The sequence below is a fragment of the Spermophilus citellus genome, assembly GCF_964194105.1.
Source record: "Spermophilus citellus genome assembly, chromosome: 5".
NCBI lineage: Eukaryota > Metazoa > Chordata > Mammalia > Rodentia > Sciuridae > Spermophilus > Spermophilus citellus.
The window spans coordinates 6,512,531-6,534,564 of record NC_138186.1 but is presented as its reverse complement, the minus strand read 5'-3'; positions in this window follow the sequence as shown (position 1 = coordinate 6,534,564).

Sequence of the window (22,034 nt, the reverse complement as noted above, 5' to 3'; positions counted from 1 at the left end):
GTGCATCTTGTAGGGAAAGTGCTGTGACAATGCTGAAGAACAGGCATCGAGATCTCGACGGGGGTGGAGGAAGGATCCACTTCAAGGTGCTTATTCACCAACTTGGCAAGTTAGTGCTGGGAGTTGGCAGGAGGCCGCAATCCCTTGCCAGATGGACCTCTCCACGGGGCTGCTCCTGTGTCCTCGTGAAGTGGCAGCTGGCTTCCTCCTGAGCATGTGATTCCAGAGGGCACAGGCAGGTCAAGCCCACTGACTGTGGGAGAGCTCTAGGCAGGGCGAACCCTGGGCTGGAGCCTGGCTGCCATGCCAGCCCAGCTCGCATGTAACCCAGATGGCTCTGAAACAGGAGATTTCAAGAAGAATGAGATCCAGGCCTCACTCTCAGAGGCTAAGACTGTAGTTGAAGGATACCAAATATACAAAACAACCAGTTTAAGAGGAAACACACACAAAAACTATGTCAGACTGCTAGGACTCACCATTGATTCTTCCTGGATATACTACCACACTTCACTTCCTCCACCTTTGGGTTCTCCTATGGCCAACGAGATAGTATTTGGCCCTCGAAAGTGAGAAGAGATGACATTTGTTCCCCCACCCATAGTCTTTCCCCTTTATCTGGGATATAAAGCAGGGTGGAATCACTGGATTCATGGGTGACTTTTCAAATATGCTGTTGTTTACATCTCTCCTTGACTCATCGTGGGCCTGAAGATTAGTTTTGCCAGACTCATATGTGAGATTATTCTGTGTGTGTGTGTGGTGCTGGGAACTGAACCCAGAACCTTGTACATTCAAGGCAAGCACCCCGCCAACTGAGCCACATCCCCACCCATATGTGAGATTTTCATCACAGCAGCTAATCCATGTTACACTGATCCATGTAACAAATTCATCCAAGCACCAGAACATCTCTGCAAAATGAATGCCTGTGAGCCTCCTCCAGATGAATCCACCATATTGGCTTCCGACACATTTGTGGGGCTCAGTTCAATACCATGTACCCAGTGGAAAATCATGAACAGGAAAAGCGTGCTACCACGCTTCAGACTTCAGAAGACAGCACAAGTGGCTTCTTCACCATCTCTTTCCCCCAAGACTCTCCAAGTCTAACCAGCACTCTTGAAGGAGGTTGTGGTTTTCCTGGAGCACTTGGTATACTTTTTAAAAATCTCTTACTTGGGGAAGAAATTTAGATTTACAGGAGAATTTCAAGAGAATACAGACTCACCAGAGACCTTCAATCTACTTTCCCAATGTTAACACCATGAAAACCATTGCAGCTGGGCAAAACTAAGGCCTAACATTGATGGACAGTGTCTGGATTTCACCAGTTTTCCCACTGGTCCTAATCCGGGTTCCACACACACTCTTGTTGTCATGTCTTCTTAGTCTCTCCCAACAGGTGATGGACTGCCGAGGCTTTTCATCATCTTGACACTTTGAAGAGTACTGGTCAGGAATTTTGAAGAGCGACTCTCAATTTGAGTTTTTCTGATGTCTTCTCATGGGTAGACTGGGGTCATGGAGCTGAGGGTGGAGAAGGTGGAGGTGAAGGTCTTCTCCGGGCACATCCAAGGGCACCTGATGTGAGCATGACTGTCTCTGAGGATGCTAACCTGTGTCACGGGGTCAGGTAGTGTCGGTAAGGTCTTGCACTGTAACATTCTGCTTTCCCTTTTCATACACTCTTCTTTGGAACTGAGCTGTGGAGTACAGACCACACACAAAAGCAGGGGAATATGCTCTCCGTTTCAGCAGAGAGGAAATGCACACATCATTTGAAATCCCTTTGAAGAAAGATTTGCCTATCCTCCCACCATTAGTTATTGATTCAATCGATTTATATCAGTGTGTTATCATAGACATTTATTTTCTTCTTTTAGTTGTGTGCTGGTATGGCACAGTTAACATAAATTGAGTTCATTTTTAGAATTTTTTTTTTTTGGTACTGGGGACTAAACCCAGTGTGGCTCTACCACTGAGTGAAATTCCTAACTCTCTTTATTTTTTATTTTAAGATGGAGTCTCACTAAATATCAGAGGCTGGCCTCTAACTTGTGAACGTCCTGCCTCGGCCCCCTAAATTGCTGGGATTACAGGTGGTGCCACCACACCCAGCTTAAACTCTTTGATTGTAAGCTCCTCCAAGAAAAGTAACATGGACTTTCCTACCCATCATAAAGCCAGAGAAGGCATTACCTTGCAGGTGCTGTCGCTGACCTCTCCATATACATTAGAGCTCCCCCTTGCTGCTACTTAGTCACTCTGAGATTAATCTGTCAAATTTTTCTTGATAACACTTGGTCATTTTATTTGCTTATTTACTTGTATAACATGTCTTTTCCCACTAGATTAACTGCTCCCTGAGATCAGGAGTGGTGTGTTTCTTGTCCACCTCTAAATTCCAAGTGTCATAAACAGGGTCTGGCACATAGCTAGGCCTCAACAGATGTTTATTGAATAAATCAATTAATAAACCTTCCTATTTCTCACTACACCCAATGGTTGGCCTTAGAGGAATCAATATTTACTAATGAGTGGAAGATAGAACTCTCCTTGTACATGCTAAATATGGTCAAAGTACTTTTATGTATGTCATTATGATTTGTAAAAGTTTTTAGGACAACATTGATATTGGAAATCAAAATAGTGGTTTCTGAGTATATCCTGCTTGTCAGGCAGCAGGCTCCAATTCCTAGCTGAGTTTTCCCTCCTGCTAACACTGGGAAGAGCCGGGTTTCTGAGCTGACTGCACACAGAAGTCAAGAGCAGAAGCAAAGAGCTGCACCAGGCCAAGGGGCCTGCCATGCTCCTGGCCAACTAAGGGGCCTGAACTGTGAGCCCAGCTGGCCAAATAAGAAACAGAGCAGCACAGGACGAGTCAGGAAGGAAGGAAGACGGACAGAAGGAGGGAAGGAGGGAGCTGGCCGCCGTGGCCAAGGACCTGTATTTGACGGCACTGCAAGAGAGCCACTGAGCCTCAGGGGATTCACCCAGCTGGGGGGGGGGGGGCAGGTGGAAATCCCAGAAGAAAGCAGCCGTCCTTTTCCAGCACTGGAGAGGTGGCTGGAACCTGGCAGGAGTTTGGACTTCTCCCTCAGGTTGTTTGGTAAAAATTATCAACGGCTGACATTTAAAAGAAATGAAATCTGATGACGCCGAGTAAATGCGGTGTGAATGATTTGCTTTTCCCCATAACCGAGTGGATGAACATGATTATTTACTTAATAAAGAATTCTTTGATGTTCCCAAAACAATCCTATTAGTTTAATAAATGGTTGAAAAATTATGATTTACCGAGCTTGGTTAATAAATGTACTGTGCAGTCTCCGTCCATTTATCATTGATTTCCATATGTTTGTAAAGACAGCTGAGTTCTTTCTTTCCTTCTGAATGCTGCATTTGCAGGAAAATCGGGATTGAATTTAAAACATGAAATAATCATTATAAACGTCCTAGGTAAATAGTACTGACTCATCTACTCATATGCTGAGGAATCCGAGCCAGCTTCAAGAAATGAGGCTGTTTCCTATTTTCTCCGTTGGAGAAGAGAAAAACTGACCCAGAGAGGGCATATATCACCCCACACTCTGACAAATTTGGGGGTGATAGGAGAAAGAACCTGTACTTCATGATCATTTTCTGCCAAAATTACTTTTTGAAGAATGAAGAGCTCCCTAAAAGACTAGGAGAGAAATCTCATCTCATCTTGGGAATGAAAGGCAGCTGTAAGTCGTATTATGGGCTGCCCCCAGTCCTCATGTCTCGTAGCTCACTCTCTTTAGTAGCTCAGGCTTGTGTAGTCAGAAGCTTTACTAAAACCTTTCCATGGTGGTAAGACAGTGAGCCCCCTTCAGCTGAAGGACGCAGGCGGAATCCGAGGGGCCACCTGTAAAAACGCTTAGGAAGACCGTTCGAGCCCTGGAGGGTGAGCCGCTGGAGGGCTGGCCGCAGGGACTCTGGGGCGCGACGCGGTCCAGCTCAGATGCCATGCAACCAGCACCTGCTCCCCAACCATCTGAACAGGAGAAGCAGGTGGATGCCAGCAAATGGCGAGAACACACCATGAAAATAAAGAGATGCGTAAATCCAGAGGAAGCCCTAGACGTTTGGGGGAAGGTGAGGAAAGTGGAGATGGCTGCAACTGGAGGCGGTCCCACACACACGGAAAAGCTGGGCAAGGATGCCTCCCCGAGGACTGCTTCCAGAGGTTTTGGAGGACGGCGATGTAACAGCTGTCAGGGCTCCACTCACCACCGATCGACCTTATTACCTCCACGCCTGCCGGCCAGCATCCACCCTACAACTGCTGTCTCTCTTTGCTCCTTGAATGAACTTGGTGACTTCTTCTAACGTGCAGAAGACAGTGGACGCATGCACAGGACTTCAGAAATGAGGTCATAAAAGGCAGTGTAGGTCCTGCCTCGCGCTTGCTCTTGGATCATTCTGAGGAAGCCTGTTGCCCTGTTGGAGGACAACCTACGAGTCTATGGTGAGGCCAGCAGCTTTGTGAGTCAGCTGACCATGCAGCTCCAGCCCCAGTCCAGCCCGGAACCTCACCAGCCCTTGCAAATGTCTGGTCTGGTCCACAACCTCTCGATCCACAAACACCCAGGTAAGCTGCTCCCAAATTCCTGCCCCATGGAAGCACTGACATAATTGATCTTGTTTTCAACCTCAAAACTTTTTGAGGGATGGGATGGGACTTGGTGTACAGCATAGGTAATTAGTACAGTCAGACTGAGCTAAAATATGATCATCAATGTGATCAAAGGTACCAGAGACTAGGATCAAGAAAATGTGGCTCAGGGGCTGGGGATGTGGCTCAAGCGGTAGCGCACTCGTCTGGCATGCATGCGGCCTGGGTTTGATCCTCAGCACCACATACAAACAACGATGTTGTGTCCGCCGAGAACTCTCTCCCTCTATCACTCTCTCTTTAAAAAAAAAAAAAAGAAAAAAGAAAATGTGGCTCATATTCCTAACAAAAATTAAGATCTCACTATTTGTGGTATTCTGTAAATGACTTAAAAAAAATGAAACACATCAGTCATAATCTTGGATCAGGACAGACACTTTCTCATCCAGCTACAGTGCTCTTACTTCATTCATATGTTTTAAGTAATATAATGTCCACTTATGAACCCAATGTCCAATCTCAGAACTAGGATCCAACCAGTCATTGAGTTCACCTACACATAATTATATGCAATAGTTGATACTCTTTCATTTGAAAAGATATCATATTGCTATCTCATGTCATTAAGTACATTTCTCCTTAATTTTTGTGTCTACACAGAATTCTCTTATGTGCCATACTTAGTTTAACCAGTCTCTTATTGTTAGATATCTAAACCAGTCTCCTTTTGGTACTAAAAATGAGAGGGTGGTGACAACCAGCATGTGCATATCTGTATGATGCCTCGAGTGACTCCTTAGGATGAGTTCTCAAGGTGGAAGTCCATGAGAAGCCAAGATCCGGGCAACACCTCCAGGCCTACCAGAAGCTTCTCATCTTCCCCAGGTAAGGTCTTTGGGCCACAGGACAGGGTCCAAGCAACCCACATTCCCCAAAAGATCATCACACCCAAATGCTGCCTATCACTCATTGTCTATCACAAGGAGCGGCCTCTCCTGCAGCCACTCACCCCACACTAAACCATAACCCCTGGAATTCACGCCACTCTGTCCTCCTAAGACATCCTCCACAGAGCCTCTGGAAACTTCTCTCCATCAGTGTCTATGACCAGAGTAAAACATAAAATAACAAATGTTGGCAAGGATGCAGAGAAAAGGGAACTCTTAGACAAGGTTTGTGGGAATGTAAATTAGCCTAGCCCCTGTGGAAAACAGTGTGGAGAGGCCTTAAAACACTAGAAACAAAAGTACCACATTGAATTGATCATGGTTTTCATCTTATTTTTCTCCCATCTACTAGTTTGGCAGTTGCATACTTCATTTCTATTATTTCAGTAGTAACCGTTAATAATTTAATATCCACACTTAGATAATTTAAAATTGATCAGTTCTTCTGATCTCCTCTAGAACAATATAAGGACTTTAGATCCAATCTCCACGTCTCATCTTACAGGTGTGTGGTTAAGCATCTCACTCTATCTTGCTCCCTTAAACTCCTAAGTTATAACAATAATTATTGTTTCACGTGCTGAAGTTTAGTTTAGACGGACACACAGAGACCTACTTTTGCTCAGGATTTCTTCTTCACAACAGATCCTTCAGATATTATCTACCTCTTGCAGGACACCTTTTAGAAGTTCTCTTAGTGAGGGTAATCTCTTGCTAAACACAGTTTTCTTTGTCCAAAAATGTCTTTATATTGCTCCCATTAATGAATATGATCTTTTAATAGTATTTTTTTAAAGAGAAAATTCAAAAATAATCTTCTCACAGCACTTGGAAATAGCCAGCTGATGTCTAATTTCCATTTTTGCTACTTTATTCACTACTTAATTATGGATGCTCTTCTTGTCTTTCTAATTGCTTTTAAGAATTCTTTGTCTCTGGTGTTCCGCTGTTTGACAGTAGTAAATCTGAATATATTTTCTTCTTATTGCTCCTACTTAGGATTCCATATGCTTTCTGGACCTAGTGACTTATATCTGTTTTCAAATCTAGAAAATTATTTTAACTTTTAAATAGTGTCTCTTTCCCCTTCAATCTTTCTGGAACTTTATTTAGTCACATGGAGAACTTACCCTATTCTCAATATCTCAGTAGTTAATATTTCTTTCAGTCTTTGTATAAAATTTCTCTAAATCTCACATTTTCTAGCTCACTAGTCATTAGCTTTGGCTAACCTGCTACTTAATCTTTCCATTTAGTCTAATCAATTTGAACCCAAACTTTCAAAATTATCCTTATATGTGTTGCAATAAATAAGAAGAGAGAACAGCTAAAATAAGTTAAAATAAGCAGAATGTATTTCAGGAATATCCTCTACATGGTCAATTAATGCTTTTTATGATCTTGTTATTATGTTCTTATCACTGTTATGTAAAGTTAATGGTCATAAAGGCAAGTTACCATGAAGTGAGGTGCATGGGACATAACCTTGCATCACCATGCAGAACCACTATGCCCTGCAAGAGAGAGGAATTATGTTTTGTTTAAAAGACTCCGAAGCCAGCCACTGTTGGGGAAATCTCAGTTGCACCACTTCCTAGCTTCAGGGCCAAAGCTGTACCTAACCCTTCTGTGCCTTGGACTCCTCGGCTGTGAATCAGGATATACACCAGTAGCTGCCCACTAGAGTCGCCAAGAGGGTTCAGGATATACTTAGTCCCTAAGACCCACTCAGTTCTAGCTAACCCTCACATATTAAGACTGACCTCTGCACTCATACACATAGCCAGACATACTTAGTGAGAGTAAAGTGTTCTCAACTGTACAAATAATTTAGATTTAGGTATTGATATCGCTGACCTTACTTCTGGAAACCCCTCCCTCCATTAATAAGATAGTCTCGGTTACTGCTGAGTCACTTGCTAGATTCCTTGGAAACCCAAAAAGTTTGCAAAGAAGTAAAGAGAGGGACCAGCAAGTTACTTTTTTATTTGTCCTAAAGACAATCATTAGATAACAGAGCTGTTCAGTAATAATGAGGTAACAGCCTGGGGTAGTGAACACCTACGTGGATTTAGATGAGAGAGGGCGATGCGGTCATAATGAGGATATTCCAAGTCACACTGTCTCTCCAAGACACTTAGCTGAGACACTCCTGATTACTTCATCCCAGGGTTTCTGGGGACACTGGCACTTCAACGTAGCTGAGGCCTAGCACCACCAGTTTCCACCGTGGCCTCTGTCACAGAAGCACAGCAGAGGACTATGGGAAGCCCCGGTTGGCTCTCCTTGAGAGAGCAGGCAACACCTGACAGTTGTGTGTCTCTGAATCCAGTGTTAGGCCTGGATGTGAGGTGTCCCCCAAAAGCTCATATGTGAGATGATGCAAGGTTCAGAGGTGAAATGACTGGGTTCTGAGATCTTGGCCTACTCAGTGCATTAATCCCCTGCCAGGGCTTAACTGGGTGGTGGCTGTGGGCAGGTGAGGTGTGGCAGGAGGAGGTGGGTCACTGGGGGTGTGCCTTGGGGATTGATATTTGTCCCTGGTGAAAGGAGCTCACTCTCTTCTTGGTGGCCATGTCCGGAGCCGCTTTCCTCTGCCACACACTTCCACAATGATAGGCCTCACTTTGGGTCCAGTGCAATGGAGTTAGCCATCTATGGACTGAGACCTCTACAACTGTGAACCTTTTTCTCCTGTGGATTGTTCTTGTCGGGTCTTTTGGTCATAGCAATGCAAGAATTGACTGAAACAGTAACCCACGTTCCTGGGATAACGACATTTTTGGTAAGGTCCTCCCCGAGCTTCAGATACTGTGTGGGAGAAATTATAAGAGCATGCAGAGGATCTGAAGTTCCATAATAATCCCTGTTAGGTGGATACAAGACGACAGGTCAACTCTACTTTCTGTCCTCCGAGCATCTCTAATCTATCTGTGATGGTCCATGACGACCACGGTGGCATGAGGACTGCCAAGTGAAACTGCTAGAAATTGCATGAAGAGAGGCATCCCCAAACTGGAAGGAACCCGTCACAAGCATTTGGCCCTAAAATGTCATACCTGCCTCAGGAGGTACTTACAGAAGGCACCAAACATTTCAGAATAGAAATTGCAAATATAAGTCCCTGCAGGGTCATGTAGCTAAAATAAAGCACGGAGGGAGGCAGGTCTGTGAGAAGTTGGGGTGAGTGTCCTGTCCAACAGGGTGGGCCCATTAGTGACGGAGAGCTGCAGCTCACCATGTGCGCCTGCTCAGTATTAGAGGCCGCTGCCTCCCCCACCCAAGCTAATCCAATTCCGCAGGAGAAGCCAGGTACGATTGCTGTCTGAAATCTTCCAATTTTTAAATTCTGATAACTGATTACATTTTTCAAAGCTGGCCCAAACTCATATCTGAAGGTCACGTTTGGCTTGAAGGTGTCAATTGCCCCTGTTTTGTGCCCATGGGTTCCTGACCCTCCTGGGATCCACCTTGGTAGGCAGCTTTGGGCAAGGCCACAGTCCCTGAGACTGACGGACCTGCATGCCACCAAGCTGAAGGAGAGCAGGGCAACACTGTGCTCCTTGTCTGTGACCTTAGCCTGCAGGGGGTCCCCACAGAGCTCCCCCTTGGTCCCTGAGGAGTGATCCTGAGGCTCCAGGTCAGCGGAAAAGCTTTTCTGGGCGTCTGAGTTCTCACATTACAACACCAAGTTTAAGAGGTTCTGTGGCTCAGGGAGGACAGGCACCAAGGTGGAGCTCGAGCTCGTGGCCTCTGCGCCCATCCCCACAGCAAGTCGCTGTCTCTGGCAGCAAGCCTCTACAGAAGCATGACATGTAGCTGTACTTTAGAGGTTGCAATCTATCTGGGGACTTTTTTTTAAAAATACCAAAATATGTACATTGTGTGTGTGTGTGGTGTGTGTGTGTGCGCACGTGCGCGCGCACGCAGAAGTAATAACAGAGGGGAAGACAGGGAAATAGTACACATTGTATATTGTTACAGGTTTTTTGGTTTGCTTTAAAATAATTCTTTGAGCTCTGATTCACACGTGCAACAATTCACTCACTTAAATTGTACAAATCATGACTTTGTGTATACCAGGGCTGTGCATCCGTCATCATTCTGGAATATTTTCATTATTCCAAAAAGAAACCCCCCACCCTGGAGAGTTCACTCACCGATCCTCAATCCTCTCCAGCCCTGGAAAGAACAGATATTATTTTTGTCTCTTTAGATTCGCCCTTTTTGGATGTCTAAGTGGAATTATGGGAGTCCATCATTTTGGATCGAGTTCCTCTTAAGGTTGTTGAATTGCTGGATCACATAATCATTTTATTTTCAATTTTTGAGGAATTATCATACTATTTTCTCAAGCAGCCACACCATCTTACATCTTACCAACAATGCACAAAGCTGCCACTTCTCTACATCCTTATTATTTTCCATTTTCTTGTTATTTTTTAACAGCCATCCTGGTGGGTATGCAGTGGAGGAATGAGGAGATTCCTGAAACGTACAAGGCACTCAGGAGGGGAGATTGTGTTTGAAGACAGGAGCAGGATGTAATGGTGACAGTTTGGCTGGGGACAGAAGAAGTCTGTGGAAATCCTGGGGATGGTGTGAAGGGTCTTGGATACCAGACTAAGAAGCTCCAAATGTACATAACACCAGTGAGGACTCCTGAGCTGCCATACCACTCCTGCACTGCCACCCCCACTTACCCACATGGGGGCTTGACCTGTGTGCCTCAGACATGGGTGCTGGTGGGGTTTTGCTACCAGGGCAAAATCTAATCCTGAGGCATGGAGCCTGATAATTCTTTGTTATTAGAAAAAAGTCTTTTTAATGTGCCCTCTAACCTTTTCGGGTGTTGTTTATGTTTTGCTGTGGAGAATTCAGGGAGCCAGCAGGAGCCACCCAGAGGTTCTGACACTGGACTTTAGCACACAGGCTGCTTTCACCTGCCATTTGGCAGGTGCAGCCAGTTGGGAAGACTCACTGCAGTGGGCCACGTCTGTGAAGGATGTTTCTGGAAGATCTGGAGGCCGACTTCTCAGATACCCCAGCCTGGCAATCGTGTCCGAAGTGGGAATTGTCCAAGAAAGGCCATGTGATGGCAGCCACCATCTGCACCGTTCTCCACTGGTCCTGCAGGGGTGGCTGACAAGTGCAGAGCCTTCACAGCAAAAACGAACAGCAGAGCAGGCAGCATAGCCAATTTCAAAAGGCATGAATGTAAGCACTGATTTAAAAAGACTGCCACTTTAATTTATTACATAATGGCTCAGGGATTGTTGCAGTGGACCGGCTCACGGATCATCTGAAGCAGGGCTGTGCATGGCTTCATGCTAAAAAAAAAAAAAAAAAAAAAAAAAAATGGGGGGCAGGCATGATATACCTGAGACTTCTCAACTTCTCCCAGCAAACAGCCTGCTGAGGGTGTTACAGTAGATTCTAGCCCATCCTCACTCCTTGGGCTTCCTGCTGGGTGAATCCAGGAGCTCCTAGATAAAATGCCCACACCAAAGTCTTCGAATCCATTTAATGAAGCATCATGACTAAATTTGGCAAGCTCTTTCCCCCTGCTTCTTTCCCACCTCGAACTGTTTTGATTCATTTGTGAGAAATTTACTTTTGCCAATTGAAAAACGCTTTTGTGGCTGCCAGTCACTAATCTCCCCTCTGACACATCCATTCAACCAGACCAAATCCAATATTGACATTTGTATCTTAGGGGGAAAGAGGTTAAGCACAGGGAGGAAAAGCAGCGCCAAGCCCTGCCAGATGCCCGCGGCATCCAAGTGAGCAACGATGGGCTGGATCTGAGGGGGACCCCCGAGAGCTCAGGGGTCTTTGATCACATCCAGGGGCCATCCGTCCCTAGCCAGGCAGCCAAGTGGAAGCTGTCTGATGCTATCTGTAGGCATCTGTAGCAGCCTAATTAAAATTCTTCCTGAGCTCAGAAATCCTCCTCCAGCACCCCCATCTCAGGGGAGGCAGCCTCCCGAATGTTTCTACTGGACTTTGCATTCTCTGCCATCACCAAAAACAAAACAAAACGCCATGCAGCGCCTGGAATGTTCTGCCTACTTCTTGTCCTGACATTCTGTTTCTTAGCCTCTCACTTTGAGGTAACAGGGAGGCAAGAGGTACTCCCTACTGAACCGTGCTAGGTAATTTCACCAGACTTCCCCCCACACCCCCACCACCACCCCTGTGCCCAGGGTGTGTGACTGCCATGAGTGAAGGGGCACTAGCTTACAAGATAGGCATTGCAAGAAAGAAAAAAAAAAACATGTTTATTTCAGTAAGAAATAAAAAATATAGATTTGATTGCAATGCAGGGAAATAAACATTTGCAATGGAAAGCAAATGTAAGAGCGAGTTCTGGAATGGCTGAAGGAAAATGGAGTTGAGAAAAAGTCCAAGTACAACTTGCAAATAAGGGAGACGACCCAGTATCATCTGTTTCCTTCTTTTCGTGTCTGCTTCCGGTATCCACCCTTCTCCATCAGGAAGGTGTTGACTCCTCTTCTTTATTTTTCTTACCAAATTAAACAAACAGGAAACTGTTGCACAGAGAACATGCAATCCTCATAGGCTTCCAATGATCTCTGTGCCTTCGCATACTTTCTGATTGGTTAAGAATATACTGTGGTAAATAATGTCAGATTATGATGACATGGAGCCACTCTGCCCTGTGCCTCCTTAATAGTACGTTTGGCACTCTGTGGATTCAGGAGCACGTCAATTTTGTGTGAACTGCTGATGGGGTGCAAATGGATCCTCAGAACCCTAATGCAGTACTTTTTGTGTCTTTCTTTACAGTTATTTACACGTTCCTATTATTTTTAAAATATCACATCTTAAAAATGTAAGAACACAGAATACAGTCACACATTGTTGAAAACGTGACAATTTATATTTAATCTCCAGTTACTTTAAAGGAAGGTCATGGAGAGGGACTTCCCCTCTTTAAACAGAGTAGTTCACTGCTTCTCCTCGAGTTTCCGGGTTTTGCCCATTTTGGACATACCACATTACAGGCTGCTTCACTCCCATTAGGAGCCACATCAGTTTCCTGGGCTCCTCAGATTCCAGCCAGCCTACATCCAGTGACTGAGCCTGGTGCCTCTGTCCCACCTCTGACTGTCAGGCTCCATTAAGCTGTTGTTATGTAAATGCTACCGCAGGCTGCATCAGCTATCCATCACGATTGCCACCAACTCTGCAGATCAGTTAGAAAAATGGTATAGAAAACGAATAGTATTCAAGTCAGGAAAGGAAGAAAAAAAAAGCTTTAGACATTAACATTTAAAATGAAAATTCCATCTATATCAGGTTTCCCTGAGAGTACAGCACTGGTTTGAAAGTACAGGAGAGAGGTAAAGATCACTCCAGGCCCTTGGAGTTGGGAGAGAGACCGAATATCTACTGAGTCAATGTTGTTGGCCGTTAGGCCACCGATATAGTTTGCCATCCAGTTCTTTATCAAAGAATAATTTTCAAGATTTAAGACCATGGCTCTCCTACAAATATTGCATGGATCTGTTAAAAATGTATTCAATACAAAATTCAGCAACCATTTATGATAAAACTGCAGAAACTGGAGGTAGAAGGAACCTACTCAGTATCACAAAGTCTGTCTATGACAAACCCAAAGCCAACATTACCCTGAATGGGGGAAAACTGGAATCAGTTCCTCTAAAATCAGGAACAAGACAACTCTTGCCACGCCTATTCAATGTAGTACTTGAAGTTTTAGAGAAATCACGCAAATAAATAAACAGGATAAAAACAGGAAAGAAATGAGTCAAATTTTCACTGTTTGCAGATGATATGATCCTATACTTAGAAGATAAACAAATGCAGCAAGGTAGCAGGATGCAAAATCAACATATAAAAATCAGTAACTTTTCTATACACCAATAATGAATCCACTGAGAAAGAATGTAGGAAAATAATTCATTCACCATAGCAAAACAAAACAAAACAAAACAAAACAAAAACACCTAGGAATAAATCTAACCAAGGAGTTGAAAACCTCTACAACAAAAATTACAAAACACTGAAAAAAGAAGCAAAAGACACAAAAAGATGGAAAATCCTCCCATGTTCATGGGTTGGCACAATTAATATTTATAGTGGCCATAGTATCAATAGTGGTCTACAGATCCAGTGCAATCTCCATCAAGATAACAATAACATTCTTCACAGAACCAGAAAAATCAGTCCTAAAATTTATACAACGAATAAAAGACCTGAGGGAAAAAGAGCGATGCTGAAGGCCTCATGAAACCCCATTTCAAATTATACCCCAGAGCCACAGGAACAAAACTGCATGGTGCTGGCTGAAAAGCAGAGGTACAGACCAAGACACAGGGACAAACCCCCAGGGAGACAGCCACCTGATCCTCAATAAAGCTTCCAAAAACATACATTGGAGAAAAGACAGTCTTTTTTAAAAATTTAATTGTTTTTTTAAATACACAACAGCAGAATGCATTACAATTCTTATTACCATGTAGAGCACAATTTTTCATATCTTTGTATATGAAGTATGTTCACGCCAATTCGTGTCTTTATACATGTACTTTGTGCTTTCTGCATTACTATTCTTATTACATATATATCCCACAATTTTTCATATCTCTGTTTGTATATAAAGTAGGTAGAAGAATGAAGCTAGATCCCTATCCCCATCTCTCAGACATCACAAGAGTCAGCATAAAACGAATTACATAGCTAGGACTAGGCCAGGAACATTGAAACTCCTTGAAGAAAAGGTAGGATCAACACTATGACATATAGCCACAGGCAATGGCTTCCTGGATAGGATTCCCAAAGCCAAGGAACTAGTACCAAGAATTAATAAATGGTGGCATCAAATTAAAAAGTTTCTGCACTGCAAAGGAAACAAGACATGAAGAGCCAGCCTACAGAATGGAAGAAACTCTCTGCCACCTACTCTTCTGACAGAATTAATATCCAGAATATATAAAGAATTTAACAACTTACCACAGAAAAAAGAAAAAGAAAACCCAAATAATCCGATCAATAAATGAGCAAAAGAACTAGAGATATTTCTCAAAATACAAATGGCTAACAAATCTATGAAAAAATGTTCAACATCTTTAGCCATCAGGGAAATGCAAATCGAAACAACACTGAGATTTTATCTCATTCTAATCAGAATGGCAGTCATCAGAAATACAGATAATAATACATGCTGGTGAGGACATGAGGGAAAGAAGCTCTTATACATGTTGGTCAAAATAGTGCCACCACTGTGGAAATCAAACGGAGGTTCCTCAAATGACCCAGCTCCTTGGTATATAAATATCACTCCTCATATTTATCAAGAAGAAAGTCAGAACAGGCATGGTGGTGCACACCTGAATCCCAGTGGTTTATGAGGTCGAGGCAGGAGGATTGCAGGTTCAAAGCCAGCCTCAACAACAAGGCTGTAAGTAACTTAGTGAGATCCTGTCTCAAAATAAGAAGTAAAAATGGCTGGAGATGCAGTTTGATGGTTAAATGCCCTCAAGTTCAATCCCTGGTACCAAAAGAAGAAAGAGGAGGAGGAGGAGGAGGAGGAGGAGGAGGAGGAGGAGGAGGAGGAGGAGGAGGGGGAGAAGGAGGAAAAGGAGGAAGAGAAAGTCAGCACATGATAGTGATATATGCATACCCATGTTTATAACAGTTTGTTCAAGACAGCCAAGTCATAGAACCAGCCAAGGTGTCTGTCAACAGATGAATGGATTTTTTTAAAATGTGGTACACATATACAATGGAGTTTATTCAGCCATAAAAAGGACAAAATTAACTAATTTTCAGGAAAATGTATGGAACTGGAGAGCAACATGTTTAGCAAAATAAGCCAGACTCAGAAAGTTGGCGGGGGAGGGCATCCATTTTCATGAATATATGGAGGCTACAAAGAAAAAGGAAAAAAGGGATCTCATGAAAATAGAAGGGAAACCAATAACGTAGGGGGAGGAGTGAGGGGACAGGCAGAGGGGAGGCCACTGGGAGGAAAAGGACAGGAAACTGATCAAATTATGTGCAAGTGGGAATCCTTCACAGTCCTACTCCTGTGTAAAATTATTATGCACCAATAAAATTTTGTAAAAATGTATTCAACTTATTAATAAGCTGAACCATTAAAATGGGTGCACTGATTAAAATCAAGAGGAATAGATTTAGGGTATAATTTTAAAATAAGTTTGCCAAATTAGAGAAAAAAGGTTTAATGTTTTGGGGTTCTCTTCCCTAGGCAACAATTATCCTGCATTTCTTTTCAGGTTTACAAGTTAACATACTGCCCAGTGTGCAACCATAGCAAACCCAAACACAGATATATCCCTAGATAGTTAAGTAATGCTGAAGGAGCCTATTTAAAAAGAAAAACTTCACTGCGACATTAAAAGTATCCATTAGATGAATAGATAAAGGAAATGTGGTACATATAGACAATGGAATACTGTTCAACCATGAAAAAAGAATGAAATACTGTGATGTGCAGCAAAATGCATGGGACGGGAGGACATTATGCTGAGTGAAACAAGCCAGGCACAGGTGACAGTCACCACATGATTTCCTTTACATGTGAAATCTTAAGAGTTGAATTCAAAGAAGCAGAGCATAAATTGTTTGAAAAGTGCAGCCCAGCTGCTTGAGAGGCTGAGATGGGAGCGCTGCTTGAGCCCAGGAGTTCAAGACCAGCAACAGAGGAGAGCCTGGCTCAAAAAAGAAAGAGAGGTGGGGAGGGAGAGAAAGAAAAGAAAGAAAGAAAAAGAAAAAGAAAAGAATCAGCAGAAAACAGAATGGGGTACTAGTGACTTGTAGTGGAAGGGGTGTTGCTTCAAGGAATTCCAGTTGACAGGAGGAATAAACTCAAGAGATCTGCTGTGCCTCGTGGTGACTACTGTTGATAACAAGGTATTGTGTAGTTGAAAATGGCTGAGAGAAGACTTTTCATGTTTCCACCATACAAAAAAAAATGACACACCTGTGAGGCCAACAATCCACTGATTACTTGATTTACCCATATAACACATTATACACCACAACCACAGACAGTCTTCGTCAATTAAAAATATATCTGTTTCAAAAAGGAAAAGACATTCAAAGAACATGCCTTCAGCTCCCTATCAAGATGTGCATGTCCAAGAAAAGATTGAATTGACAGGAAAAGATTACTGTGTCTTCCGGAAAGTTCTGTGGGATCTTGAGATGTCCCAGGTCGACACAGGAGGTGTGAGAGCAGAAGCGGGGTGGGGGTATGTGTGTGAAGATGGGGAAAGAGCCCTGAGCTGGGGGACGCAGGAAGACTCTGGAAGCTGGAGCACAGGGAAGGGGCTCCTCACTCGCACCCCCAGAAGGACACAGTCCAACCAGCCATTCTGGGCTTTTTGTAATGACAAGATCATAAATTCGCTTTGTTTTACATCTCAAGTTTGTGCTAATTTGTTACAGCAGCCACAGTGAACTAATACAGAACTCACAGAGAAGGATCTCATGGCATCCAAAGCACTTTGTAGAAAGAGGGCAAATCCCCAAAATCCAAATTCTCCCCATTTCTATTTGCCTGCCTGATTTCAGCAGATCCAGAGTATTGGAAAATCAACTTGAAAATTTAAAGATAATTAGGTCCAAAACACTGCTCTAAGTTGAAAGACATCTGGTTGAGCAGCAGTGAGCATATATTAGATACAGTGGAAAATAATTTATCCTCAGAAAAGAAATCCTGTCAGATGTTACACCATGAACTTGAGAACATCACATTAGGAAAATAAGCCAGTCACAAGAAGACAAATATTGTGTGATTCACTTATACAAAGTATCTGAAATAGCCAGATTCATAGAAACAACAGAACCATGGTTACCAGTTGCTGGCAGGGAGAAAGGGAACAGGCATTATTTAATTTAATACATGCAGTTTCAGGTTTGTAAGATGAAAGAGTTCTGGTGAGCTGTCTCACAAAAATATGGTTATACTCCATACTACTGAGCTCTACATTTAAAAAATGGTTAAGAGAATTTTTTTTCTTTTTTTGGTACCAGGGATTGAATCCAGGAGCACTTAACCTCAAAGCCACATAATCAGCCCTTTTGTTTTTCATTTTTTATTTTAAGACAGGGTCTCACTAAGTTGCTTAGGGCCTCACTAATTTGCTGAGGCTGGCTTTGAACTTGTGATCCTCCTGCCTCAGCCTCCCAAGCCAAATTTTTTAATATTACATATTTTCAAGTCCCAGTATAAGAATTTAAAAATCTATCCAGTGATTTTTCAAAATCTATTCTGATATATTCTCATGTATTAGTTGAGCATATGCCACAACTCATTTTCAAATCATTTTGACCACAAATACCTTAAAGCTTTATCTGATCACTTCTTCCTTTGTAGGAAGTAGATGATCCTTAGTTGCACAGGGGGAAAAAAACCTGAAGATATAAACAAACCAAATACCTCACTTTGTTTAGTTTGCAATTTTAAAGAAGAAAAGCAAGTCATGCTTTCTTGTGTTCACCAGCAGTATGGCTGTGCAATTGACACACTCACCCTTGGCTATAGTTGGATCTCCTCCCGAATGCCCATGAGCTAAGGGTTTGCTTCCCAGGCCACACGTGGGAAGTGGCGGAACCCTTGGGAAGTGTGGCCTGGGGGAGGTCATTAGACCACTGGGGGCATGCCCTGAAGAGGACTGTGAGGCCCCGCCTCTTCCTCCTCCTCCTGGCCAGAGGTGAGCTGCTCTGCCCACTGTACACTCCTGTCATGACGCACTGCCTTGCCACATATCCAAAACTAGGGTCTTCCCAACCTGGGATGGGAGCTTGGGAAGCCATAACCCAAACAGACATTTACTTTTTTAAATTAATTGTCTCTGGTATTTCATTACAGTGACAGAAATCTGGCAAATATGCTTTTTTTAGGGGTTGGGATACTGGGGATTGAACCCAGGGCACTTAACCACTGAGCCACATCCACTGCCTGCCTGCCTATCTATCTATCTATCTATCTATCTATCTATCTATCTATCTATCTATCTGAAATGGGGTCTCCCTAAATTGCTTAGAGCCTTGCTAAGTTGCTGAGGCTGGCTTTGAACTTGTGATCCTCCTGTCGCAGCCTCCTGAGTCTCTGTATTACAGGCATATGCCTCCACACCTGGCAAACAGCACTCTTAAACACAGTAAATGTCACCTAAATTTTTATTTCATTCAACTGATTCTATAAACTATAAGTTTCCATACTATGCAGCTTTCTGGAGAGGTAGCCAAAAATCAGGGTTTGTTGTTTGAATCTGTCCTTGATGTTAATTTCCTCTGATTAAACTTAACTCCCAAGCTCATCAAGGTTACCTAGACTTTCTGTGTTTTAACGCAGATTTTCCAGTAAACCCCCAAGAGGTGTCTGAACCGCAGATCTGATCAGCAAGGGTCAGAGTGTTTTGATCTCTGCTCATTTCTATCTTCTTTAAAACACTTCAGTGTTCCCAATGCAAACTGGTCACACCTGGCTGCTGAAGCCTGGTGTCATCGGGTCCCTCTTTGCCCCTCCAGACTATCTTACCTTCTGGCCTCACACTCTGGGCTGACACCCACTGTGCCTCCTTCGTTCCTCCACGGGACTGCCCTCTCCATCAGGCTGCCTCTACCTAGAGCCCAGGCCACATCAGCTTGTGCTTCACACTCAAGCTTAGACATGACCTTCCTCCAGCATTAGAGACCCTGTGAGCTTCCAGAGTACTCGCTCTTCTGTTTGCTTATTGATGGGATGGTTGCTGGAAGTTGGGGCAATGTCTACCTGCTTGTCCTATGTTTATGCTAAAACAACAAGGAGTCGGGGACGCCTGCCACTTCCTCCACTGATAAGGTATAGGAAAAGAAGCAACAAGTGGTAAATGTCAGGATTATCTGCCCCAGATAGAGTCCTTACTAGATACTGTACAGGTAGGTCACAGGCAAGGTACAACCTTCAACCTTGGGAATGCAACAAGAGAAACACACTTCTGTGTCATCTCCCATAACACTGACCTCTTCAACATCATCAGAAATTAAAGTGTGATTTTCTCTAAGATTTCCATGGGATTCCCTGAGACCCATTTCTTGGGCACACTGGATGTAGCACTTCTGTGGGTGGGGAATTACTTGAGAATCTTTGAAGAGTGTGAACTTTTTGTGGGCACTAGTAAGGTTGTAAAGTGAGGAGATCCTCTGGGTGCCTGAACACATAGTAGGTGTTTAATAAAATTTATCACACAGTGAAAAATCTCAAAAGCCTTTTTGCTAATTTGAATGTAGACTTATTTAAAATATAATCTCAAATTAGTGTCCAGCAGAGAAACTAATTTGAGTTATTTTTACAAACTGACCTCAATAACATAATTTGTTGTTATGAAGTAGTCTGGGTATGAGACATTGTCTTTAATGTCCAATATTTTATATACTTTTTTCTACTCTGAATTTTTCCCCTCCCATCTCCAAATTAGCTATCACTCATTTATAATTAATTTCAGAATGAGTTAAGATAAGATGAAACAGGAGTTACAAAGAAGGAAGAAGAGGAGGAGAAGAGATTATAAATAGTTATAAATTACTATTTTTTAAAGAGAGAGAGAGAATTTTTTAATATTTATTTTTCAGTTTTTGGCAGACACAACATCTTTTTTCATTTGTATGTGGTGCTGAGGATCGAATCCAGTGCCGTGCGCAAGCCAGGCGAGTGCGCTACCGCTTGAGCCACATCCCCAGCCCTCTAAATTACATTTTGGATGCAACTGTTTTCCCTATTTACTAAACTCTCATTTAGTTCAGAAAATCATTCCTGGTTCAACTGATGAAAACCTCCTCAAGTAACCAGGTATTTTAGTCAGTGTTTTTACTGCTGTGACCAAAAGGTCTGATGAGAACAATTTTAGAGGGGGAAAAGTTTATTTGGGGTTCACAGTTTCAGAGGTCTCAGTCTATAGACAGCCGGACACTGCTCTGGGCCCAAGGAGAGGCAGAACGTCATGGCAGAAGTGTGGGGGGTGGGGGAGAAAAGTGGCCCAGGACATCACACCAAGAAGCAGAGAGCAAGAGCTCTGCTTAACAAGGGCAAAAATACGTTCCCCAGGGGCCCAGCTCCCCCAGCCACACCCTACCTGCCCACAATTACCACCTGTTCATCCTGGTCAGGGTTAACATACTGACTAGGTTGAGATTCTTGTAACCCCGTCATCTCACCTCTAAACTTTCTTGTATTGTCTTACACATAATGTTTTGGGGGACACCTCATATCCAAACCATAACACCTGGGAAGGCAACTGTAAGATGTTTCCAACAAAGAATGGTTGTCCAGAATCAATGGATCAGCTCTTTTAGTCAGTAAAGGTAATTTTTTAAGGTTAGCTATCATTAAAATTATTTTTCTCATAACACAAGATTTATTATTCACCTGCAATCAACCCAAGAGCTCCACTGTAAAAAAGAAAAATGGTAAGAGCGCAATATATTGTATGTACAGCAGCCAACCTGTGTTTCCCTGCTGGACACTAATTTGAGATTATATTTCCTTCTCATCCAATTTATCATTACCAGAAAATGAAAATTTGAATTTTCATTAAAGGCATCAGAGAAAGGTATACCAAAGTTTACACACACACACACACATACATTCATATCCATGAAATTTAAAAGTTTGGATACAAACAGGAAACACAAATATCACAGCTAAAATTGAGAAAAATGTAGAGCAATTAGTTATAGACTGCAGATTCTTAAAGCAGCAGGCAACCTAATGCATAACAAACTGGAAAGTCTTTTTTTCCAAAATGAGGCCAATGGGAAGATGGTACAAATTTTATTTATCTAGGCATCAAGAAAGCTTTTGCTCTAGTGCCATTAACAAACGAATACAAAAATCACCCTTTGGCTATTTTAACAGGTCAAATTTTTATGGACAACATTAAATAGATGAAATATGAGCTTGAGACTCAAGACAAAGGGCATTCACAAGGAAAACCTTTGCAAATGGAGAATCATGTAAAAGTAGATGTTGAAAGGATCAGATCAATAATGGTGATTGTTGCTTTGTTGCTGCTAAAGTGACCCAGCTTCCTGTGTCCAGACTATACAGTGAGCAAAATACAACATGTCTATACGTCGCACTTACCCTCCAGCATAATCAGTGGCTTTCCTACCTGTCCCCAACCTTGCAAATCATCTATCCTGTGTTTACATCCACAGTTCCTGGAACAGTAGCTGGTCCATGCCCAGGAGTGCAATAAAAACATGTGACTTTAAAGATAAAAGTTATATCCAGAAGAACAGTATCATAGAATATCATCCCGCAAGGGGTTCCACTTTGTACCAGGGAGACTGCAGAGCGCTGGATGGTCCCTGAGCCCAAGTGTGGCACTGTTGTGCGTGTGAGTCCGGGAAGGCAAAGGCTGGAGGCTGAGCTCTAGGAAGACAGC